Source organism: Lissotriton vulgaris, chromosome 7 (genome assembly GCF_964263255.1).
Source record: "Lissotriton vulgaris chromosome 7, aLisVul1.2, whole genome shotgun sequence".
NCBI classification, from domain to species: Eukaryota; Metazoa; Chordata; class Amphibia; order Caudata; family Salamandridae; genus Lissotriton; species Lissotriton vulgaris.
In genome coordinates, this window is record NC_141695.1 from 99,054,733 (window position 1) to 99,064,846 (window position 10,114).

Below are 10,114 nucleotides of genomic sequence, written 5' to 3' on the forward strand. Positions count from 1 at the left end.
GTGTTCCTGCTATCTTCCTCCCTTGGACTGTTGTGCTGTCAATACTCTTGTGTTGGCACTGCCCTCCCCGGATGCCCATGCCTCTCCCTCTCGCTCCTCATTAGTCTGTGTAGTGTGTGTGCCCTTGTCCTCCTCTCCCTAGTCCCTTATGCTGCCACTGCCCTCCCTGTCTACCCCTGTTCATTTACTACTGCCTCCGCCCATTTCCTACTCCCCCTTTGCTGCTAGTGTGGCATGCACCTGCAGCCTCCCTCCCTGCTCTTCTATTGCCACTGCCCCTGTGCTGTCTTTGCACTCCCTTCTGCTCCTGCCATGCACATCCCCTCTCCTCATTCTGTCATTGTGGTATGACCATAACACTTCTGTCCCTGATACATTGTGCTCCCACTGCCCCTGTGCCGCTAATGCCCTCCCTCCCTGGCTACCATTATCTCATCCCACCTTGTAAATGTAAATGTATTTGAGCTTGTATAGCGCACAGCTACCCGAAGTGGGTTTCCCGGCGCTTGCTTAGGGAACCCGTCCTGGTATTCCCCTGTGAGATAACCCCGGCAGATTATCCACAAGGTGAAACCCAGGCATCCCGCCGCGAGGGGCCGTTGTGGAGATTAAGCAAGCTATTGCCCAGAGTCGCAGAGTGTGAACCCGTGAGTCGAGAAGGCACCGGAGCGAGAATTATCGAGTCCGTGGAATTTTTGAGCCCAAGACCCGCCGAGGCGGGGAATTGAACCCTGGTCCAGGGCTGATCTCAGATTCCGGGTCTGCCGCCTCTAACCCCTGAGCCACACTTCTCCACTGTCCTTTATATGTATCCCTGCGCCCACCAGCCCTTGTTCTGCCACTGCCCCAGGACTGTTTCTGCCATTTGTGGAAGCCCCTGCCCTCCTCTTTTGCTGTCTGTGTGGCAAGGCCTAGCCGTCTCCTGCCTTGGTACTTTTTAAGGCCGCTCCCACCTGTTGCCTCCCACCTGCTGCACCTGCCAGTGATGATGCCCTCCTCGCATCACTGTCTGTCTGGAATGCTCTGCCCCTTCCCATCTTGGACAAAGACACATGTATTGGTACTGCCCTTCCTAATTACCACTGCTACAGCCCCCACTCCCCTCCCGTGCAGCTCTCCATATGGCAGACCCAATCTTCTCTGCCCTTGGTAACTCATGCTGCCATTGCCCCTGTACTGTCACTACTTTCCTTGGCTAGCCCTGCCCCTTCTCATACCCACCTCCTCACTGCCCATGTGGTGTGCCTGTAGCTCTGGCATTGGTCCCTTGTGGTGCCACTTCCCCTGCTCAGCTACTGGCTTCACTGGTAGCCCCTACCCATACTGCTTCACCTACCTTCACTCTCTGTCCATGTGGTATGTCCCATCCTTCTTCATGCTTGGTCCCTTGTGCTGCCACGTCCCCGCCACCACATCCCTTCACTGTCCATGTGACATGCCTCAGCTCCTTCCTTCCCCGTTCATTTCTTCTGCCATTAACCCTCTGCTGCAGCTGCCCTCTCTAACCACCCCTACCCCTAACCTTACCTCTGCTCCTGCACCCCTGCCCTTTAACTATTCATGTAGCTTACCCCAGCATGCTCCCTCTCTGGTCCTTCATACTGCGACTGTGTCTGTGCTCCCACTGCCCTCTCTGGCTGCCCCTGCCCCCCCCTAACTGTCAATGTGGCTTGCTCCTGCCCCAGTACAATACCATTGAACCACTTGTTGATAGGACAATATAATATCACCTGATGCCATGCTACATCACCAGGTGAGTAAAACTGTTTGAATAGATGTACACAATTCTTTTTTTGTGTCATAATTTTGTTTCACTGGTTCGTTTACCTTTCCTTTTGCTATTTTTTCACAAACTCTACACATTTTCCCACTCATTCCACAATCCATATTTTCAAACTTTAATATTAAGTATCCAATTGAACAGATCGTTGCACTGCACTTGAACTTAGATAGAAAACCACACCTTAAAGTTCCTCAGAACGTTCGCATTGAACCGACAGTAAACCTGCCCCCACTACAGTACACCCATTTCCTAGGCTGTGATGGAAGACCACTTTAAAGCTTGGTTTCGGATCATTGACATAATATCAAGGGACATAACGTCGACTATCAAAAATATTGGCGAAAAAATATCGACAGACAGAATATCGACTTTGTATCTACAAACAGGTAAGTACAAAAACATTGAGTAAAAAATATTGTTTACAAAAATAGAGTTTGTAAAAATATCAACTTATTAAAAAAAATGTTATTTACTAAAATATACTTAAAAATATTTAAATTACCTTATAATAATAAAATAATTATTTAAAGTTATAAAAAACATTTTTTACAATCATATTTGTTAAAACATATCTATAGAGTAACATAATATATTTAAAAAATATCAAATAATATTACCGTAAGATAGCGGAAGTGTAAAATTACTATTCCCACTCCAGAGAGTGCAACAGTAGATAAGGCGTTGGATAGCGTGGAGGTAAAAATTACTATTCCCACTCCAGAGAGTGCAACAGTAGATAAGGCGTTGGATAGTGTGGAGGTAAAAATTACTATTCCCACTCCAGAGAGTGCAATAGTAGGGAAAGCGTTGGATAGCGTAGGGGTAAAAATTACTATTCCCACTCCAGAGAGTGCAACAGTAGGGAAAGCGTTGGATAGCAGAGAGGTAAACATTATTATTCCCACTCCAGAGAGTACAACAGTAGGGAAAGGGTTGGATAGCGTAGGGGTAAAACTTACTATTCCCACTCCAGAGAGTGCAACAGTAAGGAAAGCGTTGGATAGCGTAGGGGTAAAAATTACTATTCCCACTCCAGAGAGTGCAACAGTAAGGAAAGCGTTGGATAGCGTAGGGGTAAAAATTAGTATTCCCACTCCAGAGAGTGCAACAGTAGGGAAAGCGTAGGATAGTGTAGGGGTAAAAATTACTATTCCCACTCAAAAGAGTGCAACAGTAGGGAAAATGTTGGATAGCGTAGAGGTTAAAATTACTATTCCCACTCCAGAAAGTGCAACAGTAGGTAAGGCATTGGATAGCGTAGAGATAAAAATGACTATTCCCACTCCAGAGAGTGCAACAGTAGGGAAAGGGTTTGATAGCGTAGGGGTAAAAATTACTATTCCCACTCTATAGAGTGCAACAGTAGGGAAAGCGTGGGATAGGGTAGGGGTAAAAATTACTATTCCCACTCCAAAGAGTGCAACAGTAGGGAAAGCGTTGGATAGCGTAGAGGTTAAAATTAATATTCCCACTCCAGAAAGTGCAACAGTAAATAAGGTGTTGGATAGCGTAGAGGTAAAAATTACTATTTCCACTCCAGAGAACACTAGGGAAAGCGTTGGATAGCGTAGCGGTAAAAATGACTATTCCCGCTCCAGAGAGTGCAACAGTAGGGAAAGTGTTGGATAGCGTAGGGGTAGAAATTACTATTCCCACTCCAATGAGTGCAACAGTAGGGAAAGTAGATACTTCTTATATTATTTAAAAATATATATATATTAATATCTATAAAAAAATTAATAAAAAATAATTACCAATTTAATATAATATAATAAATAATTAATTACAAATACTAATTCAATTTAATCATTATAATTAGTTATCTATTAATATTAATTCATTAGAAAATTAACAATTAATTAATTAGTAATTTAAAATTTACTTAACAAATAAAATCTAATAAATACCCAAACAAATTTAACATATGTAATTAGTTATAATTAAATTACTTCCCACCCAATTCCCCTATAAACCCACAACCCGCTACAGAAATTAAATTAGTTACATTAACATAATTATCAATTAATCAATTAAATAAAATTAATTGGCAATTAAAATGTAATTAATTACAAAATAATAATTAATTAACAATTAATTATAAACAAATACCAATAAATACATTTACATATTCAATTAATTATAATTAAATTACTTCCCACCCTATTCCCCTGTAAACCCACAACCCGCTACAGAAATTAAATTAGTTAAATTAACATAAATATCAATTAATCAATTAAATAAAATTAATTGGCAATTAAAATGTAATTAATTACAAAATAATAAATAATTAACAATTATTTATAAACAAGTACCAATAAATACATTTACATATTTAATTAATTATAATTAACTTACTTCCCACCCTATTCCCCTATAAACCCACAACCCGCTACAGAAATTAAATTAGTTAAATTAACATAATTATCAATTAATCAATTAAATAAAATTAATTGGCAATTAAAATATAATTAATTACAAAATAATAATTAATTAACAATTACTTATAAACAAATACCAATAAATAAATTTACATATTTAATTGATTATAATTATATTACTTCCCACCTATTCCCCTGTAAACCCACAACCCGCTACAGAAATTAAATTAGGTAAATTAACATAATTATCAATTAAACAATTAAATACATGTAATTGGCAATTAAAATGTAATTAATTACAAAATTTTAATTAATTAACAAATAATTATAAACAAAAACCAATAAATACATTTACATGTTTAATTAATTATAATTAAATTACTTCCCACCATATCACCCTATTCCCCTCTAAACCCACAACCCGCTACATATTAAAATTACGCAAAATTTAAATACCATTAAATTCATTAATTAAATACATTATAACATAAATAAACACTTTTAACACATAAAATGCACTATAAAAAATTCGATATTATTAAATATTTGATATTTTAATTAACCTATATTATATTCTTCAATATTTTGACTATATTTTAAAATTCGATATTACATTACTTACCTTCAAAACGATATTTTTGATGTCTATATTCTGTCCATTCGATATTCTGTCCATCCTATATTTTGCACTCAATATTATGTCCATTCGATATTTTCTAGTCAATATTTTGTCTGTTTACCCTAGGTTTCAGATCAAAAGTTCAGAAAGCAAACTGTGCTCCACAGAATGCTCCATATATTACCAATGGCAGTCCTTGTGTTCTTCTAATGACTATTCCCACTCCAGAGAGTGCAACAGTAGGGAAAGGGTTGGATAGCGTAGGGGTAAAACTTACTATTCCCACTCCAGAGAGTGCAACATTAGGGAAAGCGTTGGATAGCGTTGGGGTAAAAATTACTATTCCCACTCCAAAGAGTGCAACAGTAAGGAAAGTGTTGGGTAGCGTAGGGGTAAAAATTACTATTCCCACTCAAAAGAGTGCAACAGTAGGGAAAGCGTTGGATAGCGTAGAGGTTTAAATTACTTTTCCCACCCCAGAAAGTACAACAGTAGGTAAGGCATTGGATAGCGTAGAGGTACAAATGACTATTCCCACTCCAGAGAGTGCAGCAGTAAGGAAAGGGTTGGATAGCGTAGGGGAAAAAATTACTATTCCCACTCCATAGAGTGTAACAGTAGGGAAAGCGTTGGATAGCGTAGGGGTAAAAATTTCTATTCCCACTCCAAAGAGTGCAACAGTAGGGAAAGCGTTGGATAGCGTAGAGGTTAAAATTAATATTCCCACTCCAGAAAGTGCAACAGTAAATAAGGCGTTGGATAGCGTAGAGGTAAAAATTACTATTCCCACTCCAGAGAGTGCAACAGTAGGGAAAGCGTTGGATAGCGTAGGGGTAAAAATTACTATTCCCACTCCAGAGAGTGCAACAGTAGGGAAAGCGTTGGATAGCGTAGGGGTAAAAATTACTATTCCCACTCCAATGAGTGCAACAGTAGGGAAAGTATATTATTTGAAAAAAATATATATATATTAATATCTATAATTTTTTTTAATAAAAAGTAATTACCAATTTAATATAATATAATAAGTAATTAACTACAAATACTAATTTAATTTAATCATTGCAATCAGTTATCTATTAATACTAATTAATTACAAATGAACAATTAATTAATTAGTAATTTAAAATGTACTCAACAAATAAAATCTAATAAATAGCCAAACAAATTTAACATATGTAATTAGTTATAATTAAATTACTTCCCACCCTATTCCCCTATAAACCCACAACCTGCTACAGTAATTAAATTAGTTACATTAACATAATTATCAATAATTCAATTAAATAAAATTAATTGGCAATTAAAATGTAATTAATTACAAAATAATAATTATTAAATAATTATAAACAAATACCAATAAATAAATGTACATATTTAATTAATTATAATTAAATTACTTCCCACCCTATTCTCCTATAAACCCACAACCCGCTACAGAAATTAAATTAGTTAAATTAACATAATTATCAATTAATCAATTAAATAAAATTAATTGGCAATTGAAATGTAATTAATTACAAATAATAAATAATTAACAGTCAATTATAAACAAATACCAATAAATAAATGTACATATTTAATAAATTATAATTAAATTACTTCCCTCCCTATTCCCCTGTAAACCCACAACCTGCTACAGAAATTAAATTAGTTAAATTAACATATTTATCAATTACTCAATTAAACAAAATTAATTGGCAACTAAAATGTAATTAATAACAAAATAATAATTAATTAACAATTACTTTTAAACAAATACCAATAAATAAATTTACATATTTAATTAATTATAATTAAATCACTTCCCACCTATTCCCCTGTAAACCCACAACCCGCTACAGAAATTAAATTAGTTAAATTAACATAATTATCAATTAATCAATTAAACGAAATTAATTGGCAATTAAAATGTAATTAATTACAAAATAATAATGAATTAACAATTAATTATAGACAAATACCAATAAATACATTTACATATTTAATTAATTATATTTAAAGGACTTCCCACCTATTCCCCTGTAAGCCCACAACCCACTACGGAAATTAAATCAGTTAAATTAACATAATTATCAAATAATCAATTAAATAAAATTATTTGGCAATTAAAATGTAATTAATGACAAAATAATAATTAAATAACAATTATAAACAAATACCAATAAATAAATTTACATATTTAATTAATTATAATTAAATTACTTCCCACCCTATTCCCCTCTAAACCCACAACCCGCTACAGAATAAAATTGCGCAAAATTTAAATAACATTAAATTCATTAAATGAAATTACATTATAACATAAATAAACACTTTTAACACATAAAATACACTATAAAAAATTGATATTATTAAATGTTTGATATTTTAATTAACCTATATTATATAATTCGGTATTTTGACTATCTATATTTTAAAATTGGATATTACATTACTTACTTCCAAAACGATATTTTTGATGTCTATATTCTGTCCATTCGACATTCTGTTCAGCCTATATTTTGTACTCGATATTATGTCCATTCGATATTTTGTAGTTGATATTTGGTCTGTTTACCCTTGGTTTCAGATCAAAAGTTCAGAAAGCAAACTGTGCTCCACAGAATGCACCATATATTACCAATGGCAGTCCTTGTGTTCTTCTAATGACTGTAAACCTATAGCAGCAAGTCTTAGGACTCCTTGTTTTTCAAATCAGAATTAACAAAGAAAAATATCTGTTACTCACTTCCTAATCCACTATTTATCTGTCTAGCAGCAACGAATCCTGAACCATGAGCCCAGGACTCTATACACTTTGCCCTCTTTAAATTGAGCACTCTTACGGAACACTTTTCTTCTGCAGAGTCGGACAAGGATACCAGCATTGTGGTTTGTGTCTGTATCTTGGGTGATTCCTTAATTTTAGGTGCTCGAATTTAGAATTGCAAGTACCCTGATCTCATGATTGTGGACTATAGTGTAAACAATTTGGGCACAATCACAGAGGTAGCTCTTTCAATTCAAATGAAGGAGATATTGGCAGAGTTGAAGAATCTCTTCCCCGGCACTACCTTTGAAGGCCTCCATGAACTATGAAACAATTCTGATTTATAGATCCTCTGAATCTCGACATCCTTTATTGAGCACGCCATAGGTTCTTCTCGACAATAAAATACTCTTTTGGTGGGAGTTGGCAGGGTTGGGCTGATAAGCCTTTCATGGATGTAGCACAAAACGTAATATATTTATGTAATGAAGTGGGTCTGATTCAGTTATTGAAAGGAACACATACAGATGAATTCACACCTATGACTTAATTTTCTCCAACATAAATCAATATAAAGTTTACTGCAGTCGGAGTGCGGAGCTGTGCCAAATTTGGCAATGCAGCACTCCATTTCCAAAATGCAATGGTACACTAAATGTAGCTGTCTAGCAAAAAACGCAGGCATCTTTGCACCATATTGCAAGGGTCCCTGCGTTGCAGAGAATGAATATTTATGTGCAGGAAGGTGCCCCTTTCCTGCACATAAACAGTCATTAATGGCGATTTGTTACATCTATATGTGCTGCAGAAAGCAATACAAATCCCAGAGTTTGCTGCCAAATGTGGGATTATCGCTGGAATTCCAGCGATAATCGCACAACGATTGGCGATACGTTGTTGATAGGGCAGGGCAGACTTAGCCATTATATCCACCTTCCATTGGATATAGTGGCTAAGTCATGCGTAAGAAGCAGGCGTAAGAAAAATATCGATAAGCGCGGTTAGCGCTACTTTTGTTATCGCCATGCAAGTTAGCTGGAGGTTTGTTGATAGGAGAAATGTCGGTTAGCGACATTTCTCACGTTATTTGTAGGCAGACAACCTCTTTGCATCTCATTAAGGATGCAAAGCTGGGCATTGAGGGAAAGGGCGCTGAGGCAAGGATTCACGCGATAGCGTGACCTTGCTGATAATGCGATAAAATTATTGCCGATTTTTGCCCAAAAATGGACGCTAAAGCTGTGATAATTTGATCACGGCGCCTTGATGATATGCCCCCTGTTATATAGATGAATACGCAGGACTTTTAGGGGTATCTATTCCCCATTTTGAACATACAAAATCAGGTGAAGCACTGGAAGCACTATTGGCTAGTTTTAATCTGTATGAGTCTTTCAATACAGGTGGGGGGGAGAGAGTCCCCACCTATAAAGGAACGCCTCAAGGTTCCATAATTGATTATATTTTCATCACTCCTGGGCTAAACACCAAGGTGAAAACCTATAGGACAATTCCCTCAGCCTACAGTGATCATAACCCTGTGCTATTGGTGATGTGTTGGGGAGACCTTAAGCGTGTGGGCTTGGCCCGCCTCCATGGGCAGGCGGTACTTGTGCCTACTGATCAGGGCAGGCGGCTCAAGTGGGGCAAGGTGATCCCAGATGATTTTATGGCAAATTTATTGCCTAAAATCGAGGGAGATATAGAAACATGCTTAAATCAAGAGGCCCCCAACCAAACAATCATTCAGGCGTTTGAATCGATACGTGTCCAAATTTCGAGGGATCTGACAGTTAAGCCCACTAAGAGAGTGCCTAGTACTTTAAAGTGGTGTGACGCAAACGGTTCACGACTAAATACTTGTTTGAAGCGTGCGTTAAAAGTCATACCAAGGGACAAGACTCTTATCGTCAATCTAAGAAGGGAATATAAACTGACCCTAAAGATGAGAAAAGATGCAATTAAAAGTGAAGCGTGGGACAAACTTCTCTCTATCGATGTCTTGCGATATAGTAAGAAATTTTGGGAGATCATAAATCACCCTTTTTTTGTCGGAACACAAAACGCAGTCACTGACTGCGTCATTCCGGACGAGAAGTGGGTCCTTCATTTCAAAGACGTCTATGGTGACAAGAATAGTACAGCCTCGCGCGGCCAATTGGTTGCTCGGGTGTCCCCCCCGGTAGAGTTTTCTGAGGAGGAGGTGCTGAAGGCCATTTTGGAGACCTCAAAAAACAAGGCGCCGGGCGCCGATGGCGTACCTGCAGATCTATATAGACATTCTCCGATAATTTGGTCTCAGGTTCTAACCAAAGTTTTTAGGGCAGCAATGAAAACGTGTTCCCCAACACCTGGGCAACCTCCATTATAGTACCAATCTTTAAAAAGGGACAACGGGAGCACCCGGGGTGCTACAGACCAATTTCCCTCCTTGACTCTGCCATTAAAATTCTAGGCAGAGTCTTATTGTCCAAACTCAGTGGAAATCTGGAGATCTATGGGGGGCTTTCAAGCATACAATACGGGTTCAGAGAGAAACGAGGTACCCTGGACCAATGTTTGAATTTGCACCTACTGATCGC